Genomic DNA, 22733 nt, shown 5'->3' on the forward strand with positions numbered 1-22733 from the left:
CACCCTCTCCGCCGCTGGGCTCTGCTGCTTTCGGTACGTGCAGCTCAGCTTTTTCTTACCCTGAACCAGACTTCCATTTCAGCAAAAAGGTGGGTTGCAGTGGGTCCGGGATGCCATTTGGAGACAAAGCCTGCGGCCCTGTCAAAGATGACTTCCTGCCGCACACCATGTGGTCAGAAGCCTACGAAAAGAAGCGCACCTCGGAATACAGAATCTCACTTCCTCAAGAGCCTTGCACAAGAGATTTTCCTCCCGCCGAGGAAAGCAACTCAAAGGGAACCTTGCGAAAATCAAATTAGGAGCCAGATTGCGGGATGCTAGGCAAACTGTTTGTCAGAAAAGCAAATTCATTTTGAGAAGCCCTGACCTGCGGGAAGGAAAAGCATTCAAGGGCAGAAGAAGGACTGTTCCCTGACCGGGAATCGAACCCGGGCCGCGGCGGTGAGAGCGCAGAATCCTAACCACTAGACCACCAGGGAACCCACAGCCATACAGCAAAAGTTCCTACACTGCTCTCCTAGTGACAAAGCTCATGGGGGCTGAAAGCATATTTTATTCTACAGCGAATATGAATCAGAACTTGAAAAAACACTCATGATTCCACCAGACTGTTTGTCACTTCCAAGCACAGGCCATCCCCTCCCCCGTGCTACTGAACCGACGAATTCCTGTACAATCGGGATCCCCGGGAAATCACAAGAGGGACACCTAGTGGCCGCTGATAGCTCAAAGACAGCTGGTACACCTTCTCACACCTACCTCGTTATTCAGCTTGCTGGAAGAATACATTGCGAATGACCGATTCAAGAGTGCAAGGGAGAAGAGTGCTCCAAAGTAGATGTATACATCGCAGCCGGGTTTTCCAGCAATTTACCTTTCTGATGAGCTGGTACTGCACTTTACGCCCACATAGAGCACCTGACTGGGTGGGGGACTGCGTGCGCATGAAGGTGGCTGAGGGCAATGGGAGCAAAGCAACCTGGGACACAGGGGACCCAGCCCCTTTCCTCTGCTTTCGTCTATAGGTCAGGGTGCCTTTTTAAGGACGTTCGATTAAAAAAAGCTGAGCTGCGTGGACAAATTACGCACGTCTACGAGGGATCTTCCCTGACCGGGAATCGAACCCGGGCCGCGGCGGTGAAAGCGCCGAATCCTAGCCACTAGACCACCAGGGAGGAGATGCTCTTATGAGCCTGCCTTGCTCACTTCCTTATTGTGACTAAGCTAACTCCACTGTATAGATTGCCCATAAAGTACGAGTGGGGAAAAGTTAGGTGTCACACAGTGTGTTTGTCATAAGCAATTACCTTTATCCTCCTGCAAAAGCCTTTTTACTCTGCAATCACCTCTTGCTGGACAGCCTGCGCTGGAGCAGCCAGCATGAAAAGGGAGCTGAGTAAGGCAGGGCCTAGGGTCTCACCAGGGTGGCCGAGTGGTTAAGGCGTTGGACTTAAGATCCAATGGACAGTTGTCCGCATGGGTTCGAGCCCCATCCCTGGTATGGGTTTTCAGCGGGTGTGTAGGAACTTGCAGATGCTTTTTTAAAGCATTTTCCTCTGCCCTCCTCACCCTCCCAGTGCCCTTCCTTAACAGTCCCAATTCACGTCTCAGCTGTGGGGTCTGCTGCTACTCTGCACTTAGCATGGATGCTTCCCAAAGCAATGCAGTGCCACCTACGCAGAGCCCCTGCTTAGAGAAATACACCTCCTATGTCTTTTCCCACTGAAGGGAGCAGGAGGAAGTACTTGCTTCCTGGGGAACATGGGCCTGCCACTGGAATTTGTTAACCCGCCTCTTGCGGATTTCTCCCCTTTCTTTGATTTACACCTGCAGGCTCTCCCTTGCCATCGGAGCAGGATCTGCTGATGCAGGCCCGGCTGGATCAAATGTGCAAAGGCTTGTCCCCAGGCCTCGGGAAAAAATTGAGCAGAGATTCCCGCCTCCGCCTCCGCCTCCTCTTGCCTTCCGAACGGGCTTCCAAACGGGCAATGCCCTGACGGGTCCCCCACGCCCCATCCTGCCCATGCCCACACCCCTGTATATGAGGGTGACCCATGTCCCTCACCCTCCATGCTCGAACGGAAGACACGTGTGTCCTGAGGGGAGCGCCAGACAGGCATTTCTCCGGCCAGGCAGACCCCTGCAGCACCCGTTAAGCTCCAAAGCCTGTACATTCCCAAGATGCCACTGGTCACTATGCAAATCAGACAGCCCTGGCCACACCCTCTCCGCCGCTGGGCTCTGCTGCTTTCGGTACGTGCAGCTCAGCTTTCTATTACCCTGAACCAGACTTCCGTTTCAGCAAAAAGGTGGGTTGCAGTGCGTCCGGGATGCCATTTGGAGATAAAGCCTGCGGCCCTGTCAAAGATGACTTCCTGCCGCACACCATGTGGTCAGAAGCCTACGAAAAGAAGCGCACCTCGGAATACAGAATCTCACTTCCTCAAGAGCCTTGCACAAGAGATTTTCCTCCCGCCGAGGAAAGCAACTCAAAGGGAACCTTGCGAAAATCAAATTAGGAGCCAGATTGCGGGATGCTAGGCAAACTGTTTGTCAGAAAAGCAAATTCATTTTGAGAAGCCCTGACCTGCGGGAAGGAAAAGCATTCAAGGGCAGAAGAAGGACTGTTCCCTGACCGGGAATCGAACCCGGGCCGCGGCGGTGAGAGCGCAGAATCCTAACCACTAGACCACCAGGGAACCCAGAGCCATACAGCAAAAGTTCCTACACTGCTCTCCTAGTGACAAAGCTCATGGGGGCTGAAAGCATATTTTATTCTACAGCGAATATGAATCAGAACTTGAAAAAACACTCATGATTCCACCAGACTGTTTGTCACTTCCAAGCACAGGCCATCCCCTCCCCCGTGCTACTGAACCGACGAATTCCTGTACAATCGGGATCCCCGGTAAATCACAAGAGGGACACCTAGTGGCCGCTGATAGCTCAAAGACAGCTGGTACACCTTCTCACACCTACCTCGTTATTCAGCTTGCTGGAAGAATACATTGCGAATGACCGATTCAAGAGTGCAAGGGAGAAGAGTGCTCCAAAGTAGATGTATACATCGCAGCCGGGTTTTCCAGCAATTTACCTTTCTGATGAGCTGGTACTGCACTTTACGCCCACATAGAGCACCTGACTGGGTGGGGGACTGCGTGCGCATGAAGGTGGCTGAGGGCAATGGGAGCAAAGCAACCTGGGACACAGGGGACCCAGCCCCTTTCCTCTGCTTTCGTCTATAGGTCGGGGTGCCTTTTTAAGGACCTTCGATTAAAAAAAGCTGAGCTGCGTGGACAAATTACGCACGTCTACGTCTTAGAGGGATCTTCCCTGACCAGGAATCGAACCCGGGCCGCGGCGGTGAAAGCGCCGAATCCTAGCCACTAGACCACCAGGGAGGAGATGCTCTTGTGAGCCTGCCTTGCTCACTTCCTTATTGTGACTAAGCTAACTCCACTGTATAGATTGCCCATAAAGTACGAGTGGGGAAAAGTTAGGTGTCACACAGTGTGTTTGTCATAAGCAATTACCTTTATCCTCCTGCAAAAGCCTTTTTACTCTGCAATCACCTCTTGCTGGACAGCCTGCGCTGGAGCAGCCAGCATGAAAAGGGAGCTGAGTAAGGCAGGGCCTAGGGTCTCACCAGGGTGGCCGAGTGGTTAAGGCGTTGGACTTAAGATCCAATGGACAGTTGTCCGCATGGGTTCGAGCCCCATCCCTGGTATGGGTTTTCAGCGGGTGTGTAGGAACTTGCAGATGCTTTTTTAAAGCATTTTCCTCTGCCCTCCTCACCCTCCCAGTGCCCTTCCTTAACAGTCCCAATTCACGTCTCAGCTGTTGGGTCTGCTGCTACTCTGCACTTAGCATGGATGCTTCCCAAAGCAATGCAGTGCCACCTACGCAGAGCCCCTGCTTAGAGAAATACACCTCCTATGTCTTTTCCCACTGAAGGGAGCAGGAGGAAGTACTTGCTTCCTGGGGAACATGGGCCTGCCACTGGAATTTGTTAACCCGCCTCTTGCGGATTTCTCCCCTTTCTTTGATTTACACCTGCAGGCTCTCCCTTGCCATCGGAGCAGGATCTGCTGATGCAGGCCCGGCTGGATCAAATGTGCAAAGGCTTGTCCCCAGGCCTCGGGAAAAAATTGAGCAGAGATTCCCGCCTCCGCCTCCGCCTCCTCTTGCCTTCCAAACGGGCTTCCAAACGGGCAATGCCCTGACGGGTCCCCCACGCCCCATCCTGCCCATGCCCACACCCCTGTATATGAGGGTGACCCATGTCCCTCACCCTCCATGCTCGAACGGAAGACACGTGTGTCCTGAGGGGAGCGCCAGACAGGCATTTCTCCGGCCAGGCAGACCCCTGCAGCACCCGTTAGGCTCCAAAGCCTGTACATTCCCAAGATGCCACTGGTCACTATGCAAATCAGACAGCCCTGGCCACACACTCTCCGCCGCTGGGCTCTGCTGCTTTCGGTACGTGCAGCTCAGCTTTTTCTTACCCTGAACCAGACTTCCGTTTCAGCAAAAAGGTGGGTTGCAGTGGGTCCGGGATGCCATTTGGAGACAAAGCCTGCGGCCCTGTCAAAGATGACTTCCTGCCGCACACCATGTGGTCAGAAGCCTACGAAAAGAAGCGCACCTCGGAATACAGAATCTCACTTCCTCAAGAGCCTTGCACAAGAGATTTTCCTCCCGCCGAGGAAAGCAACTCAAAGGGAACCTTGCGAAAATCAAATTAGGAGCCAGATTGCGGGATGCTAGGCAAACTGTTTGTCAGAAAAGCAAATTCATTTTGAGAAGCCCTGACCTGCGGGAAGGAAAAGCATTCAAGGGCAGAAGAAGGACTGTTCCCTGACCGGGAATCGAACCCGGGCCGCGGCGGTGAGAGCGCCGAATCCTAACCACTAGACCACCAGGGAACCCACAGCCATACAGCAAAAGTTCCTACACTGCTCTCCTAGTGACAAAGCTCATGGGGGCTGAAAGCATATTTTATTCTACAGCGAATATGAATCAGAACTTGAAAAAACACTCATGATTCCACCAGACTGTTTGTCACTTCCAAGCACAGGCCATCCCCTCCCCCGTGCTACTGAACCGACGAATTCCTGTACAATCGGGATCCCCGGGAAATCACAAGAGGGACACCTAGTGGCCGCTGATAGCTCAAAGACAGCTGGTACACCTTCTCACACCTACCTCGTTATTCAGCTTGCTGGAAGAATACATTGCGAATGACCGATTCAAGAGTGCAAGGGAGAAGAGTGCTCCAAAGTAGATGTATACATCGCAGCCGGGTTTTCCAGCAATTTACCTTTCTGATGAGCTGGTACTGCACTTTACGCCCACATAGAGCACCTGACTGGGTGGGGGACTGCGTGCGCATGAAGGTGGCTGAGGGCAATGGGAGCAAAGCAACCTGGGACACAGGGGACCCAGCCCCTTTCCTCTGCTTTCGTCTATAGGTCGGGGTGCCTTTTTAAGGACCTTCGATTAAAAAAAGCTGAGCTGCGTGGACAAATTACGCACGTCTACGTCTTAGAGGGATCTTCCCTGACCGGGAATCGAACCCGGGCCGCGGCGGTGAAAGCGCCGAATCCTAGCCACTTGACCACCAGGGAGGAGATGCTCTTGTGAGCCTGCCTTGCTCACTTCCTTATTGTGACTAAGCTAACTCCACTGTATAGATTGCCCATAAAGTACGAGTGGGGAAAAGTTAGGTGTCACACAGTGTGTTTGTCATAAGCAATTACCTTTATCCTCCTGCAAAAGCCTTTTTACTCTGCAATCACCTCTTGCTGGACAGCCTGCGCTGGAGCAGCCAGCATGAAAAGGGAGCTGAGTTAGGCAGGGCCTAGGGTCTCACCAGGGTGGCCGAGTGGTTAAGGCGTTGGACTTAAGATCCAATGGACAGTTGTCCGCATGGGTTCGAGCCCCATCCCTGGTATGGGTTTTCAGCGGGTGTGTAGGAACTTGCAGATGCTTTTTTAAAGCATTTTCCTCTGCCCTCCTCACCCTCCCAGTGCCCTTCCTTAACAGTCCCAATTCACGTCTCAGCTGTGGGGTCTGCTGCTACTCTGCACTTAGCATGGATGCTTCCCAAAGCAATGCAGTGCCACCTACGCAGAGCCCCTGCTTAGAGAAATACACCTCCTATGTCTTTTCCCACTGAAGGGAGCAGGAGGAAGTACTTGCTTCCTGGGGAACATGGGCCTGCCACTGGAATTTGTTAACCCGCCTCTTGCGGATTTCTCCCCTTTCTTTGATTTACACCTGCAGGCTCTCCCTTGCCATCGGAGCAGGATCTGCTGATGCAGGCCCGGCTGGATCAAATGTGCAAAGGCTTGTCCCCAGGCCTCGGGAAAAAATTGAGCAGAGATTCCCGCCTCCGCCTCCGCCTCCTCTTGCCTTCCGAACGGGCTTCCAAACGGGCAATGCCCTGACGGGTCCCCCACGCCCCATCCTGCCCATGCCCACACCCCTGTATATGAGGGTGACCCATGTCCCTCACCCTCCATGCTCGAACGGAAGACACGTGTGTCCTGAGGGGAGCGCCAGACAGGCATTTCTCCGGCCAGGCAGACCCCTGCAGCACCCGTTAGGCTCCAAAGCCTGTACATTCCCAAGATGCCACTGGTCACTATGCAAATCAGACAGCCCTGGCCACACCCTCTCCGCCGCTGGGCTCTGCTGCTTTCGGTACGTGCAGCTCAGCTTTTTCTTACCCTGAACCAGACTTCCGTTTCAGCAAAAAGGTGGGTTGCAGTGGGTCCGGGATGCCATTTGGAGACAAAGCCTGCGGCCCTGTCAAAGATGACTTCCTGCCGCACACCATGTGGTCAGAAGCCTACGAAAAGAAGCGCACCTCGGAATACAGAATCTCACTTCCTCAAGAGCCTTGCACAAGAGATTTTCCTCCCGCCGAGGAAAGCAACTCAAAGGGAACCTTGCGAAAATCAAATTAGGAGCCAGATTGCGGGATGCTAGGCAAACTGTTTGTCAGAAAAGCAAATTCATTTTGAGAAGCCCTGACCTGCGGGAAGGAAAAGCATTCAAGGGCAGAAGAAGGACTGTTCCCTGACCGGGAATCGAACCCGGGCCGCGGCGGTGAGAGCGCCGAATCCTAACCACTAGACCACCAGGGAACCCACAGCCATACAGCAAAAGTTCCTACACTGCTCTCCTAGTGACAAAGCTCATGGGGGCTGAAAGCATATTTTATTCTACAGCGAATATGAATCAGAACTTGAAAAAACACTCATGATTCCACCAGACTGTTTGTCACTTCCAAGCACAGGCCATCCCCTCCCCCGTGCTACTGAACCGACGAATTCCTGTACAATCGGGATCCCCGGGAAATCACAAGAGGGACACCTAGTGGCCGCTGATAGCTCAAAGACAGCTGGTACACCTTCTCACACCTACCTCGTTATTCAGCTTGCTGGAAGAATACATTGCGAATGACCGATTCAAGAGTGCAAGGGAGAAGAGTGCTCCAAAGTAGATGTATACATCGCAGCCGGGTTTTCCAGCAATTTACCTTTCTGATGAGCTGGTACTGCACTTTACGCCCACATAGAGCACCTGACTGGGTGGGGGACTGCGTGCGCATGAAGGTGGCTGAGGGCAATGGGAGCAAAGCAACCTGGGACACAGGGGACCCAGCCCCTTTCCTCTGCTTTCGTCTATAGGTCAGGGTGCCTTTTTAAGGACCTTCGATTAAAAAAAGCTGAGCTGCGTGGACAAATTACGCACGTCTACGAGGGATCTTCCCTGACCGGGAATCGAACCCGGGCCGCGGCGGTGAAAGCGCCGAATCCTAGCCACTAGACCACCAGGGAGGAGATGCTCTTGTGAGCCTGCCTTGCTCACTTCCTTATTGTGACTAAGCTAACTCCACTGTATAGATTGCCCATAAAGTACGAGTGGGGAAAAGTTAGGTGTCACACAGTGTGTTTGTCATAAGCAATTACCTTTATCCTCCTGCAAAAGCCTTTTTACTCTGCAATCACCTCTTGCTGGACAGCCTGCGCTGGAGCAGCCAGCATGAAAAGGGAGCTGAGTAAGGCAGGGCCTAGGGTCTCACCAGGGTGGCCGAGTGGTTAAGGCGTTGGACTTAAGATCCAATGGACAGTTGTCCGCATGGGTTCGAGCCCCATCCCTGGTATGGGTTTTCAGCGGGTGTGTAGGAACTTGCAGATGCTTTTGTAAAGCATTTTCCTCTGCCCTCCTCACCCTCCCAGTGCCCTTCCTTAACAGTCCCAATTCACGTCTCAGCTGTGGGGTCTGCTGCTACTCTGCACTTAGCATGGATGCTTCCCAAAGCAATGCAGTGCCACCTACGCAGAGCCCCTGCTTAGAGAAATACACCTCCTATGTCTTTTCCCACTGAAGGGAGCAGGAGGAAGTACTTGCTTCCTGGGGAACATGGGCCTGCCAGTGGAATTTGTTAACCCGCCTCTTGCGGATTTCTCCCCTTTCTTTGATTTACACCTGCAGGCTCTCCCTTGCCATCGGAGCAGGATCTGCTGATGCAGGCCCGGCTGGATCAAATGTGCAAAGGCTTGTCCCCAGGCCTCGGGAAAAAATTGAGCAGAGATTCCCGCCTCCGCCTCCGCCTCCTCTTGCCTTCCGAACGGGCTTCCAAACGGGCAATGCCCTGACGGGTCCCCCACGCCCCATCCTGCCCATGCCCACACCCCTGTATATGAGGGTGACCCATGTCCCTCACCCTCCATGCTCGAACGGAAGACACGTGTGTCCTGAGGGGAGCGCCAGACAGGCATTTCTCCGGCCAGGCAGACCCCTGCAGCACCCGTTAAGCTCCAAAGCCTGTACATTCCCAAGATGCCACTGGTCACTATGCAAATCAGACAGCCCTGGCCACACCCTCTCCGCCGCTGGGCTCTGCTGCTTTCGGTACGTGCAGCTCAGCTTTCTATTACCCTGAACCAGACTTCCGTTTCAGCAAAAAGGTGGGTTGCAGTGCGTCCGGGATGCCATTTGGAGATAAAGCCTGCGGCCCTGTCAAAGATGACTTCCTGCCGCACACCATGTGGTCAGAAGCCTACGAAAAGAAGCGCACCTCGGAATACAGAATCTCACTTCCTCAAGAGCCTTGCACAAGAGATTTTCCTCCCGCCGAGGAAAGCAACTCAAAGGGAACCTTGCGAAAATCAAATTAGGAGCCAGATTGCGGGATGCTAGGCAAACTGTTTGTCAGAAAAGCAAATTCATTTTGAGAAGCCCTGACCTGCGGGAAGGAAAAGCATTCAAGGGCAGAAGAAGGACTGTTCCCTGACCGGGAATCGAACCCAGGCCGCGGTGGTGAGAGCGCCGAATCCTAACCACTAGACCACCAGGGAACCCACAGCCATACTGCAAAAGTTCCTACACTGCTCTCCTAGTGACAAAGCTCATGGGGGCTGAAAGCATATTTTATTCTACAGCGAATATGAATCAGAACTTGAAAAAACACTCATGATTCCACCAGACTGTTTGTCACTTCCAAGCACAGGCCATCCCCTCCCCCGTGCTACTGAACCGACGAATTCCTGTACAATCGGGATCCCCGGGAAATCACAAGAGGGACACCTAGTGGCCGCTGATAGCTCAAAGACAGCTGGTACACCTTCTCACACCTACCTCGTTATTCAGCTTGCTGGAAGAATACATTGCGAATGACCGATTCAAGAGTGCAAGGGAGAAGAGTGCTCCAAAGTAGATGTATACATCGCAGCCGGGTTTTCCAGCAATTTACCTTTCTGATGAGCTGGTACTGCACTTTACGCCCACATAGAGCACCTGACTGGGTGGGGGACTGCGTGCGCATGAAGGTGGCTGAGGGCAATGGGAGCAAAGCAACCTGGGACACAGGGGACCCAGCCCCTTTCCTCTGCTTTCGTCTATAGGTCGGGGTGCCTTTTTAAGGACCTTCGATTAAAAAAAGCTGAGCTGCGTGGACAAATTACGCACGTCTACGTCTTAGAGAGATCTTCCCTGACCGGGAATCGAACCCGGGCCGCGGCGGTGAAAGCGCCAAATCCTAGCCACTAGACCACCAGGGAGGAGATGCTCTTGTGAGCCTGCCTTGCTCACTTCCTTATTGTGACTAAGCTAACTCCACTGTATAGATTGCCCATAAAGTACGAGTGGGGAAAAGTTAGGTGTCACACAGTGTGTTTGTCATAAGCAATTACCTTTATCCTCCTGCAAAAGCCTTTTTACTCTGCAATCACCTCTTGCTGGACAGCCTGCGCTGGAGCAGCCAGCATGAAAAGGGAGCTGAGTAAGGCAGGGCCTAGGGTCTCACCAGGGTGGCCGAGTGGTTAAGGCGTTGGACTTAAGATCCAATGGACAGTTGTCCGCATGGGTTCGAGCCCCATCCCTGGTATGGGTTTTCAGCGGGTGTGTAGGAACTTGCAGATGCTTTTGTAAAGCATTTTCCTCTGCCCTCCTCACCCTCCCAGTGCCCTTCCTTAACAGTCCCAATTCACGTCTCAGCTGTGGGGTCTGCTGCTACTCTGCACTTAGCATGGATGCTTCCCAAAGCAATGCAGTGCCACCTACGCAGAGCCCCTGCTTAGAGAAATACACCTCCTATGTCTTTTCCCACTGAAGGGAGCAGGAGGAAGTACTTGCTTCCTGGGGAACATGGGCCTGCCACTGGAATTTGTTAACCCGCCTCTTGCGGATTTCTCCCCTTTCTTTGATTTACACCTGCAGGCTCTCCCTTGCCATCGGAGCAGGATCTGCTGATGCAGGCCCGGCAGGATCAAATGTGCAAAGGCTTGTCCCCAGGCCTCGGGAAAAAATTGAGCAGAGATTCCCACCTCCGCCTCCTCTTGCCTTCCGAACGGGCTTCCAAACGGGCAATGCCCTGACGGGTCCCCCACGCCCCATCCTGCCCATGCCCACACCCCTGTATATGAGGGTGACCCATGTCCCTCACCCTCCATGCTCGAACGGAAGACACGTGTGTCCTGAGGGGAGCGCCAGACAGGCATTTCTCCGGCCAGGCAGACCCCTGCAGCACCCGTTAGGCTCCAAAGCCTGTACATTCCCAAGATGCCACTGGTCACTATGCAAATCAGACAGCCCTGGCCACACCCTCTCCGCCGCTGGGCTCTGCTGCTTTCGGTACGTGCAGCTCAGCTTTTTCTTACCCTGAACCAGACTTCCATTTCAGCAAAAAGGTGGGTTGCAGTGGGTCCGGGATGCCATTTGGAGACAAAGCCTGCGGCCCTGTCAAAGATGACTTCCTGCCGCACACCATGTGGTCAGAAGCCTACGAAAAGAAGCGCACCTCGGAATACAGAATCTCACTTCCTCAAGAGCCTTGCACAAGAGATTTTCCTCCCGCCGAGGAAAGCAACTCAAAGGGAACCTTGCGAAAATCAAATTAGGAGCCAGATTGCGGGATGCTAGGCAAACTGTTTGTCAGAAAAGCAAATTCATTTTGAGAAGCCCTGACCTGCGGGAAGGAAAAGCATTCAAGGGCAGAAGAAGGACTGTTCCCTGACCGGGAATCGAACCCGGGCCGCGGCGGTGAGAGCGCAGAATCCTAACCACTAGACCACCAGGGAACCCACAGCCATACAGCAAAAGTTCCTACACTGCTCTCCTAGTGACAAAGCTCATGGGGGCTGAAAGCATATTTTATTCTACAGCGAATATGAATCAGAACTTGAAAAAACACTCATGATTCCACCAGACTGTTTGTCACTTCCAAGCACAGGCCATCCCCTCCCCCGTGCTACTGAACCGACGAATTCCTGTACAATCGGGATCCCCGGGAAATCACAAGAGGGACACCTAGTGGCCGCTGATAGCTCAAAGACAGCTGGTACACCTTCTCACACCTACCTCGTTATTCAGCTTGCTGGAAGAATACATTGCGAATGACCGATTCAAGAGTGCAAGGGAGAAGAGTGCTCCAAAGTAGATGTATACATCGCAGCCGGGTTTTCCAGCAATTTACCTTTCTGATGAGCTGGTACTGCACTTTACGCCCACATAGAGCACCTGACTGGGTGGGGGACTGCGTGCGCATGAAGGTGGCTGAGGGCAATGGGAGCAAAGCAACCTGGGACACAGGGGACCCAGCCCCTTTCCTCTGCTTTCGTCTATAGGTCAGGGTGCCTTTTTAAGGACGTTCGATTAAAAAAAGCTGAGCTGCGTGGACAAATTACGCACGTCTACGAGGGATCTTCCCTGACCGGGAATCGAACCCGGGCCGCGGCGGTGAAAGCGCCGAATCCTAGCCACTAGACCACCAGGGAGGAGATGCTCTTATGAGCCTGCCTTGCTCACTTCCTTATTGTGACTAAGCTAACTCCACTGTATAGATTGCCCATAAAGTACGAGTGGGGAAAAGTTAGGTGTCACACAGTGTGTTTGTCATAAGCAATTACCTTTATCCTCCTGCAAAAGCCTTTTTACTCTGCAATCACCTCTTGCTGGACAGCCTGCGCTGGAGCAGCCAGCATGAAAAGGGAGCTGAGTAAGGCAGGGCCTAGGGTCTCACCAGGGTGGCCGAGTGGTTAAGGCGTTGGACTTAAGATCCAATGGACAGTTGTCCGCATGGGTTCGAGCCCCATCCCTGGTATGGGTTTTCAGCGGGTGTGTAGGAACTTGCAGATGCTTTTTTAAAGCATTTTCCTCTGCCCTCCTCACCCTCCCAGTGCCCTTCCTTAACAGTCCCAATTCACGTCTCAGCTGTGGGGTCTGCTGCTACTCTGCACTTAGCATGGATGCTTCCCAAAGCAATGCAGTGCCACCTACGCAGAGCCCCTGCTTAGAGAAATACACCTCCTATGTCTTTTCCCACTGAAGGGAGCAGGAGGAAGTACTTGCTTCCTGGGGAACATGGGCCTGCCAGTGGAATTTGTTAACCCGCCTCTTGCGGATTTCTCCCCTTTCTTTGATTTACACCTGCAGGCTCTCCCTTGCCATCGGAGCAGGATCTGCTGATGCAGGCCCGGCTGGATCAAATGTGCAAAGGCTTGTCCCCAGGCCTCGGGAAAAAATTGAGCAGAGATTCCCGCCTCCGCCTCCGCCTCCTCTTGCCTTCCGAACGGGCTTCCAAACGGGCAATGCCCTGACGGGTCCCCCACGCCCCATCCTGCCCATGCCCACACCCCTGTATATGAGGGTGACCCATGTCCCTCACCCTCCATGCTCGAACGGAAGACACGTGTGTCCTGAGGGGAGCGCCAGACAGGCATTTCTCCGGCCAGGCAGACCCCTGCAGCACCCGTTAAGCTCCAAAGCCTGTACATTCCCAAGATGCCACTGGTCACTATGCAAATCAGACAGCCCTGGCCACACCCTCTCCGCCGCTGGGCTCTGCTGCTTTCGGTACGTGCAGCTCAGCTTTCTATTACCCTGAACCAGACTTCCGTTTCAGCAAAAAGGTGGGTTGCAGTGCGTCCGGGATGCCATTTGGAGATAAAGCCTGCGGCCCTGTCAAAGATGACTTCCTGCCGCACACCATGTGGTCAGAAGCCTACGAAAAGAAGCGCACCTCGGAATACAGAATCTCACTTCCTCAAGAGCCTTGCACAAGAGATTTTCCTCCCGCCGAGGAAAGCAACTCAAAGGGAACCTTGCGAAAATCAAATTAGGAGCCAGATTGCGGGATGCTAGGCAAACTGTTTGTCAGAAAAGCAAATTCATTTTGAGAAGCCCTGACCTGCGGGAAGGAAAAGCATTCAAGGGCAGAAGAAGGACTGTTCCCTGACCGGGAATCGAACCCGGGCCGCGGCGGTGAGAGCGCAGAATCCTAACCACTAGACCACCAGGGAACCCAGAGCCATACAGCAAAAGTTCCTACACTGCTCTCCTAGTGACAAAGCTCATGGGGGCTGAAAGCATATTTTATTCTACAGCGAATATGAATCAGAACTTGAAAAAACACTCATGATTCCACCAGACTGTTTGTCACTTCCAAGCACAGGCCATCCCCTCCCCCGTGCTACTGAACCGACGAATTCCTGTACAATCGGGATCCCCGGTAAATCACAAGAGGGACACCTAGTGGCCGCTGATAGCTCAAAGACAGCTGGTACACCTTCTCACACCTACCTCGTTATTCAGCTTGCTGGAAGAATACATTGCGAATGACCGATTCAAGAGTGCAAGGGAGAAGAGTGCTCCAAAGTAGATGTATACATCGCAGCCGGGTTTTCCAGCAATTTACCTTTCTGATGAGCTGGTACTGCACTTTACGCCCACATAGAGCACCTGACTGGGTGGGGGACTGCGTGCGCATGAAGGTGGCTGAGGGCAATGGGAGCAAAGCAACCTGGGACACAGGGGACCCAGCCCCTTTCCTCTGCTTTCGTCTATAGGTCGGGGTGCCTTTTTAAGGACCTTCGATTAAAAAAAGCTGAGCTGCGTGGACAAATTACGCACGTCTACGTCTTAGAGAGATCTTCCCTGACCGGGAATCGAACCCGGGCCGCGGCGGTGAAAGCGCCAAATCCTAGCCACTAGACCACCAGGGAGGAGATGCTCTTGTGAGCCTGCCTTGCTCACTTCCTTATTGTGACTAAGCTAACTCCACTGTATAGATTGCCCATAAAGTACGAGTGGGGAAAAGTTAGGTGTCACACAGTGTGTTTGTCATAAGCAATTACCTTTATCCTCCTGCAAAAGCCTTTTTACTCTGCAATCACCTCTTGCTGGACAGCCTGCGCTGGAGCAGCCAGCATGAAAAGGGAGCTGAGTAAGGCAGGGCCTAGGGTCTCACCAGGGTGGCCGAGTGGTTAAGGCGTTGGACTTAAGATCCAATGGACAGTTGTCCGCATGGGTTCGAGCCCCATCCCTGGTATGGGTTTTCAGCGGGTGTGTAGGAACTTGCAGATGCTTTTGTAAAGCATTTTCCTCTGCCCTCCTCACCCTCCCAGTGCCCTTCCTTAACAGTCCCAATTCACGTCTCAGCTGTGGGGTCTGCTGCTACTCTGCACTTAGCATGGATGCTTCCCAAAGCAATGCAGTGCCACCTACGCAGAGCCCCTGCTTAGAGAAATACACCTCCTATGTCTTTTCCCACTGAAGGGAGCAGGAGGAAGTACTTGCTTCCTGGGGAACATGGGCCTGCCACTGGAATTTGTTAACCCGCCTCTTGCGGATTTCTCCCCTTTCTTTGATTTACACCTGCAGGCTCTCCCTTGCCATCGGAGCAGGATCTGCTGATGCAGGCCCGGCAGGATCAAATGTGCAAAGGCTTGTCCCCAGGCCTCGGGAAAAAATTGAGCAGAGATTCCCACCTCCGCCTCCTCTTGCCTTCCGAACGGGCTTCCAAACGGGCAATGCCCTGACGGGTCCCCCACGCCCCATCCTGCCCATGCCCACACCCCTGTATATGAGGGTGACCCATGTCCCTCACCCTCCATGCTCGAACGGAAGACACGTGTGTCCTGAGGGGAGCGCCAGACAGGCATTTCTCCGGCCAGGCAGACCCCTGCAGCACCCGTTAGGCTCCAAAGCCTGTACATTCCCAAGATGCCACTGGTCACTATGCAAATCAGACAGCCCTGGCCACACCCTCTCCGCCGCTGGGCTCTGCTGCTTTCGGTACGTGCAGCTCAGCTTTTTCTTACCCTGAACCAGACTTCCATTTCAGCAAAAAGGTGGGTTGCAGTGGGTCCGGGATGCCATTTGGAGACAAAGCCTGCGGCCCTGTCAAAGATGACTTCCTGCCGCACACCATGTGGTCAGAAGCCTACGAAAAGAAGCGCACCTCGGAATACAGAATCTCACTTCCTCAAGAGCCTTGCACAAGAGATTTTCCTCCCGCCGAGGAAAGCAACTCAAAGGGAACCTTGCGAAAATCAAATTAGGAGCCAGATTGCGGGATGCTAGGCAAACTGTTTGTCAGAAAAGCAAATTCATTTTGAGAAGCCCTGACCTGCGGGAAGGAAAAGCATTCAAGGGCAGAAGAAGGACTGTTCCCTGACCGGGAATCGAACCCGGGCCGCGGCGGTGAGAGCGCAGAATCCTAACCACTAGACCACCAGGGAACCCACAGCCATACAGCAAAAGTTCCTACACTGCTCTCCTAGTGACAAAGCTCATGGGGGCTGAAAGCATATTTTATTCTACAGCGAATATGAATCAGAACTTGAAAAAACACTCATGATTCCACCAGACTGTTTGTCACTTCCAAGCACAGGCCATCCCCTCCCCCGTGCTACTGAACCGACGAATTCCTGTACAATCGGGATCCCCGGGAAATCACAAGAGGGACACCTAGTGGCCGCTGATAGCTCAAAGACAGCTGGTACACCTTCTCACACCTACCTCGTTATTCAGCTTGCTGGAAGAATACATTGCGAATGACCGATTCAAGAGTGCAAGGGAGAAGAGTGCTCCAAAGTAGATGTATACATCGCAGCCGGGTTTTCCAGCAATTTACCTTTCTGATGAGCTGGTACTGCACTTTACGCCCACATAGAGCACCTGACTGGGTGGGGGACTGCGTGCGCATGAAGGTGGCTGAGGGCAATGGGAGCAAAGCAACCTGGGACACAGGGGACCCAGCCCCTTTCCTCTGCTTTCGTCTATAGGTCAGGGTGCCTTTTTAAGGACGTTCGATTAAAAAAAGCTGAGCTGCGTGGACAAATTACGCACGTCTACGAGGGATCTTCCCTGACCGGGAATCGAACCCGGGCCGCGGCGGTGAAAGCGCCGAATCCTAGCCACTAGACCACCAGGGAGGAGATGCTCTTATGAGCCTGCCTTGCTCACTTCCTTATTGTGACTAAGCTAACTCCACTGTATAGATTGCCCATAAAGTACGAGTGGGGAAAAGTTAGGTGTCACACAGTGTGTTTGTCATAAGCAATTACCTTTATCCTCCTGCAAAAGCCTTTTTACTCTGCAATCACCTCTTGCTGGACAGCCTGCGCTGGAGCAGCCAGCATGAAAAGGGAGCTGAGTAAGGCAGGGCCTAGGGTCTCACCAGGGTGGCCGAGTGGTTAAGGCGTTGGACTTAAGATCCAATGGACAGTTGTCCGCATGGGTTCGAGCCCCATCCCTGGTATGGGTTTTCAGCGGGTGTGTAGGAACTTGCAGATGCTTTTTTAAAGCATTTTCCTCTGCCCTCCTCACCCTCCCAGTGCCCTTCCTTAACAGTCCCAATTCACGTCTCAGCTGTGGGGTCTGCTGCTACTCTGCACTTAGCATGGATGCTTCCCAAAGCAATGCAGTGCCACCTACGCAGAGCCCCTGCTTAGAGAAATACACCTCCTATGTCTTTTCCCACTGAAGGGAGCAGGAGGAAGTACTTGCTTCCTGGGGAACATGGGCCTGCCAGTGGAATTTGTTAACCCGCCTCTTGCGGATTTCTCCCCTTTCTTTGATTTACACCTGCAGGCTCTCCCTTGCCATCGGAGCAGGATCTGCTGATGCAGGCCCGGCTGGATCAAATGTGCAAAGGCTTGTCCCCAGGCCTCGGGAAAAAATTGAGCAGAGATTCCCGCCTCCGCCTCCGCCTCCTCTTGCCTTCCGAACGGGCTTCCAAACGGGCAATGCCCTGACGGGTCCCCCACGCCCCATCCTGCCCATGCCCACACCCCTGTATATGAGGGTGACCCATGTCCCTCACCCTCCATGCTCGAACGGAAGACACGTGTGTCCTGAGGGGAGCGCCAGACAGGCATTTCTCCGGCCAGGCAGACCCCTGCAGCACCCGTTAAGCTCCAAAGCCTGTACATTCCCAAGATGCCACTGGTCACTATGCAAATCAGACAGCCCTGGCCACACCCTCTCCGCCGCTGGGCTCTGCTGCTTTCGGTACGTGCAGCTCAGCTTTCTATTACCCTGAACCAGACTTCCGTTTCAGCAAAAAGGTGGGTTGCAGTGCGTCCGGGATGCCATTTGGAGATAAAGCCTGCGGCCCTGTCAAAGATGACTTCCTGCCGCACACCATGTGGTCAGAAGCCTACGAAAAGAAGCGCACCTCGGAATACAGAATCTCACTTCCTCAAGAGCCTTGCACAAGAGATTTTCCTCCCGCCGAGGAAAGCAACTCAAAGGGAACCTTGCGAAAATCAAATTAGGAGCCAGATTGCGGGATGCTAGGCAAACTGTTTGTCAGAAAAGCAAATTCATTTTGAGAAGCCCTGACCTGCGGGAAGGAAAAGCATTCAAGGGCAGAAGAAGGACTGTTCCCTGACCGGGAATCGAACCCGGGCCGCGGCGGTGAGAGCGCAGAATCCTAACCACTAGACCACCAGGGAACCCAGAGCCATACAGCAAAAGTTCCTACACTGCTCTCCTAGTGACAAAGCTCATGGGGGCTGAAAGCATATTTTATTCTACAGCGAATATGAATCAGAACTTGAAAAAACACTCATGATTCCACCAGACTGTTTGTCACTTCCAAGCACAGGCCATCCCCTCCCCCGTGCTACTGAACCGACGAATTCCTGTACAATCGGGATCCCCGGTAAATCACAAGAGGGACACCTAGTGGCCGCTGATAGCTCAAAGACAGCTGGTACACCTTCTCACACCTACCTCGTTATTCAGCTTGCTGGAAGAATACATTGCGAATGACCGATTCAAGAGTGCAAGGGAGAAGAGTGCTCCAAAGTAGATGTATACATCGCAGCCGGGTTTTCCAGCAATTTACCTTTCTGATGAGCTGGTACTGCACTTTACGCCCACATAGAGCACCTGACTGGGTGGGGGACTGCGTGCGCATGAAGGTGGCTGAGGGCAATGGGAGCAAAGCAACCTGGGACACAGGGGACCCAGCCCCTTTCCTCTGCTTTCGTCTATAGGTCGGGGTGCCTTTTTAAGGACCTTCGATTAAAAAAAGCTGAGCTGCGTGGACAAATTACGCACGTCTACGTCTTAGAGGGATCTTCCCTGACCAGGAATCGAACCCGGGCCGCGGCGGTGAAAGCGCCGAATCCTAGCCACTAGACCACCAGGGAGGAGATGCTCTTGTGAGCCTGCCTTGCTCACTTCCTTATTGTGACTAAGCTAACTCCACTGTATAGATTGCCCATAAAGTACGAGTGGGGAAAAGTTAGGTGTCACACAGTGTGTTTGTCATAAGCAATTACCTTTATCCTCCTGCAAAAGCCTTTTTACTCTGCAATCACCTCTTGCTGGACAGCCTGCGCTGGAGCAGCCAGCATGAAAAGGGAGCTGAGTAAGGCAGGGCCTAGGGTCTCACCAGGGTGGCCGAGTGGTTAAGGCGTTGGACTTAAGATCCAATGGACAGTTGTCCGCATGGGTTCGAGCCCCATCCCTGGTATGGGTTTTCAGCGGGTGTGTAGGAACTTGCAGATGCTTTTTTAAAGCATTTTCCTCTGCCCTCCTCACCCTCCCAGTGCCCTTCCTTAACAGTCCCAATTCACGTCTCAGCTGTTGGGTCTGCTGCTACTCTGCACTTAGCATGGATGCTTCCCAAAGCAATGCAGTGCCACCTACGCAGAGCCCCTGCTTAGAGAAATACACCTCCTATGTCTTTTCCCACTGAAGGGAGCAGGAGGAAGTACTTGCTTCCTGGGGAACATGGGCCTGCCACTGGAATTTGTTAACCCGCCTCTTGCGGATTTCTCCCCTTTCTTTGATTTACACCTGCAGGCTCTCCCTTGCCATCGGAGCAGGATCTGCTGATGCAGGCCCGGCTGGATCAAATGTGCAAAGGCTTGTCCCCAGGCCTCGGGAAAAAATTGAGCAGAGATTCCCGCCTCCGCCTCCGCCTCCTCTTGCCTTCCAAACGGGCTTCCAAACGGGCAATGCCCTGACGGGTCCCCCACGCCCCATCCTGCCCATGCCCACACCCCTGTATATGAGGGTGACCCATGTCCCTCACCCTCCATGCTCGAACGGAAGACACGTGTGTCCTGAGGGGAGCGCCAGACAGGCATTTCTCCGGCCAGGCAGACCCCTGCAGCACCCGTTAGGCTCCAAAGCCTGTACATTCCCAAGATGCCACTGGTCACTATGCAAATCAGACAGCCCTGGCCACACACTCTCCGCCGCTGGGCTCTGCTGCTTTCGGTACGTGCAGCTCAGCTTTTTCTTACCCTGAACCAGACTTCCGTTTCAGCAAAAAGGTGGGTTGCAGTGGGTCCGGGATGCCATTTGGAGACAAAGCCTGCGGCCCTGTCAAAGATGACTTCCTGCCGCACACCATGTGGTCAGAAGCCTACGAAAAGAAGCGCACCTCGGAATACAGAATCTCACTTCCTCAAGAGCCTTGCACAAGAGATTTTCCTCCCGCCGAGGAAAGCAACTCAAAGGGAACCTTGCGAAAATCAAATTAGGAGCCAGATTGCGGGATGCTAGGCAAACTGTTTGTCAGAAAAGCAAATTCATTTTGAGAAGCCCTGACCTGCGGGAAGGAAAAGCATTCAAGGGCAGAAGAAGGACTGTTCCCTGACCGGGAATCGAACCCGGGCCGCGGCGGTGAGAGCGCCGAATCCTAACCACTAGACCACCAGGGAACCCACAGCCATACAGCAAAAGTTCCTACACTGCTCTCCTAGTGACAAAGCTCATGGGGGCTGAAAGCATATTTTATTCTACAGCGAATATGAATCAGAACTTGAAAAAACACTCATGATTCCACCAGACTGTTTGTCACTTCCAAGCACAGGCCATCCCCTCCCCCGTGCTACTGAACCGACGAATTCCTGTACAATCGGGATCCCCGGGAAATCACAAGAGGGACACCTAGTGGCCGCTGATAGCTCAAAGACAGCTGGTACACCTTCTCACACCTACCTCGTTATTCAGCTTGCTGGAAGAATACATTGCGAATGACCGATTCAAGAGTGCAAGGGAGAAGAGTGCTCCAAAGTAGATGTATACATCGCAGCCGGGTTTTCCAGCAATTTACCTTTCTGATGAGCTGGTACTGCACTTTACGCCCACATAGAGCACCTGACTGGGTGGGGGACTGCGTGCGCATGAAGGTGGCTGAGGGCAATGGGAGCAAAGCAACCTGGGACACAGGGGACCCAGCCCCTTTCCTCTGCTTTCGTCTATAGGTCGGGGTGCCTTTTTAAGGACCTTCGATTAAAAAAAGCTGAGCTGCGTGGACAAATTACGCACGTCTACGTCTTAGAGGGATCTTCCCTGACCGGGAATCGAACCCGGGCCGCGGCGGTGAAAGCGCCGAATCCTAGCCACTTGACCACCAGGGAGGAGATGCTCTTGTGAGCCTGCCTTGCTCACTTCCTTATTGTGACTAAGCTAACTCCACTGTATAGATTGCCCATAAAGTACGAGTGGGGAAAAGTTAGGTGTCACACAGTGTGTTTGTCATAAGCAATTACCTTTATCCTCCTGCAAAAGCCTTTTTACTCTGCAATCACCTCTTGCTGGACAGCCTGCGCTGGAGCAGCCAGCATGAAAAGGGAGCTGAGTTAGGCAGGGCCTAGGGTCTCACCAGGGTGGCCGAGTGGTTAAGGCGTTGGACTTAAGATCCAATGGACAGTTGTCCGCATGGGTTCGAGCCCCATCCCTGGTATGGGTTTTCAGCGGGTGTGTAGGAACTTGCAGATGCTTTTTTAAAGCATTTTCCTCTGCCCTCCTCACCCTCCCAGTGCCCTTCCTTAACAGTCCCAATTCACGTCTCAGCTGTGGGGTCTGCTGCTACTCTGCACTTAGCATGGATGCTTCCCAAAGCAATGCAGTGCCACCTACGCAGAGCCCCTGCTTAGAGAAATACACCTCCTATGTCTTTTCCCACTGAAGGGAGCAGGAGGAAGTACTTGCTTCCTGGGGAACATGGGCCTGCCACTGGAATTTGTTAACCCGCCTCTTGCGGATTTCTCCCCTTTCTTTGATTTACACCTGCAGGCTCTCCCTTGCCATCGGAGCAGGATCTGCTGATGCAGGCCCGGCTGGATCAAATGTGCAAAGGCTTGTCCCCAGGCCTCGGGAAAAAATTGAGCAGAGATTCCCGCCTCCGCCTCCGCCTCCTCTTGCCTTCCGAACGGGCTTCCAAACGGGCAATGCCCTGACGGGTCCCCCACGCCCCATCCTGCCCATGCCCACACCCCTGTATATGAGGGTGACCCATGTCCCTCACCCTCCATGCTCGAACGGAAGACACGTGTGTCCTGAGGGGAGCGCCAGACAGGCATTTCTCCGGCCAGGCAGACCCCTGCAGCACCCGTTAGGCTCCAAAGCCTGTACATTCCCAAGATGCCACTGGTCACTATGCAAATCAGACAGCCCTGGCCACACCCTCTCCGCCGCTGGGCTCTGCTGCTTTCGGTACGTGCAGCTCAGCTTTTTCTTACCCTGAACCAGACTTCCGTTTCAGCAAAAAGGTGGGTTGCAGTGGGTCCGGGATGCCATTTGGAGACAAAGCCTGCGGCCCTGTCAAAGATGACTTCCTGCCGCACACCATGTGGTCAGAAGCCTACGAAAAGAAGCGCACCTCGGAATACAGAATCTCACTTCCTCAAGAGCCTTGCACAAGAGATTTTCCTCCCGCCGAGGAAAGCAACTCAAAGGGAACCTTGCGAAAATCAAATTAGGAGCCAGATTGCGGGATGCTAGGCAAACTGTTTGTCAGAAAAGCAAATTCATTTTGAGAAGCCCTGACCTGCGGGAAGGAAAAGCATTCAAGGGCAGAAGAAGGACTGTTCCCTGACCGGGAATCGAACCCGGGCCGCGGCGGTGAGAGCGCCGAATCCTAACCACTAGACCACCAGGGAACCCACAGCCATTCAGCAAAAGTTCCTACA

General features: G+C 53.4%; 14 non-coding genes across 14 annotated transcripts; 10 read left to right on the forward strand and 4 right to left on the reverse strand.

Annotated features, from left to right (window-relative positions):
• The first annotated feature begins 1418 nt into the window (after positions 1-1418).
• Positions 1419-1501, forward strand: TRNAL-UAA (transfer RNA leucine (anticodon UAA)). The gene has a single exon. It is a non-coding gene; the product is annotated as a tRNA-Leu (tRNA).
• Positions 1502-3644: 2143 nt separating this feature from the next.
• TRNAL-UAA (transfer RNA leucine (anticodon UAA)) lies at positions 3645-3727 on the forward strand. Its single transcript has one exon. It is a non-coding gene; the product is annotated as a tRNA-Leu (tRNA).
• A 1126-nt stretch (positions 3728-4853) lies between these two features.
• On the reverse strand, positions 4854-4925 carry TRNAE-CUC (transfer RNA glutamic acid (anticodon CUC)). The gene has a single exon. It is a non-coding gene; the product is annotated as a tRNA-Glu (tRNA).
• A 945-nt stretch (positions 4926-5870) lies between these two features.
• Positions 5871-5953, forward strand: TRNAL-UAA (transfer RNA leucine (anticodon UAA)). The gene has a single exon. It is a non-coding gene; the product is annotated as a tRNA-Leu (tRNA).
• A 1126-nt stretch (positions 5954-7079) lies between these two features.
• On the reverse strand, positions 7080-7151 carry TRNAE-CUC (transfer RNA glutamic acid (anticodon CUC)). The gene has a single exon. It is a non-coding gene; the product is annotated as a tRNA-Glu (tRNA).
• A 939-nt stretch (positions 7152-8090) lies between these two features.
• On the forward strand, positions 8091-8173 carry TRNAL-UAA (transfer RNA leucine (anticodon UAA)). Its single transcript has one exon. It is a non-coding gene; the product is annotated as a tRNA-Leu (tRNA).
• A 2143-nt stretch (positions 8174-10316) lies between these two features.
• TRNAL-UAA (transfer RNA leucine (anticodon UAA)) lies at positions 10317-10399 on the forward strand. Its single transcript has one exon. It is a non-coding gene; the product is annotated as a tRNA-Leu (tRNA).
• A 2131-nt stretch (positions 10400-12530) lies between these two features.
• TRNAL-UAA (transfer RNA leucine (anticodon UAA)) lies at positions 12531-12613 on the forward strand. Its single transcript has one exon. It is a non-coding gene; the product is annotated as a tRNA-Leu (tRNA).
• A 2143-nt stretch (positions 12614-14756) lies between these two features.
• TRNAL-UAA (transfer RNA leucine (anticodon UAA)) lies at positions 14757-14839 on the forward strand. Its single transcript has one exon. It is a non-coding gene; the product is annotated as a tRNA-Leu (tRNA).
• A 2131-nt stretch (positions 14840-16970) lies between these two features.
• Positions 16971-17053, forward strand: TRNAL-UAA (transfer RNA leucine (anticodon UAA)). The gene has a single exon. It is a non-coding gene; the product is annotated as a tRNA-Leu (tRNA).
• Positions 17054-19196: 2143 nt separating this feature from the next.
• On the forward strand, positions 19197-19279 carry TRNAL-UAA (transfer RNA leucine (anticodon UAA)). The gene has a single exon. It is a non-coding gene; the product is annotated as a tRNA-Leu (tRNA).
• A 1126-nt stretch (positions 19280-20405) lies between these two features.
• TRNAE-CUC (transfer RNA glutamic acid (anticodon CUC)) lies at positions 20406-20477 on the reverse strand. Its single transcript has one exon. It is a non-coding gene; the product is annotated as a tRNA-Glu (tRNA).
• A 945-nt stretch (positions 20478-21422) lies between these two features.
• On the forward strand, positions 21423-21505 carry TRNAL-UAA (transfer RNA leucine (anticodon UAA)). The gene has a single exon. It is a non-coding gene; the product is annotated as a tRNA-Leu (tRNA).
• A 1126-nt stretch (positions 21506-22631) lies between these two features.
• On the reverse strand, positions 22632-22703 carry TRNAE-CUC (transfer RNA glutamic acid (anticodon CUC)). Its single transcript has one exon. It is a non-coding gene; the product is annotated as a tRNA-Glu (tRNA).
• Between the last annotated feature and the right edge of the window lie 30 nt (positions 22704-22733).

This window comes from Triturus cristatus, chromosome 5_2, assembly GCF_964204655.1.
Source record: "Triturus cristatus chromosome 5_2, aTriCri1.1, whole genome shotgun sequence".
Lineage (NCBI taxonomy): Eukaryota > Metazoa > Chordata > Amphibia > Caudata > Salamandridae > Triturus > Triturus cristatus.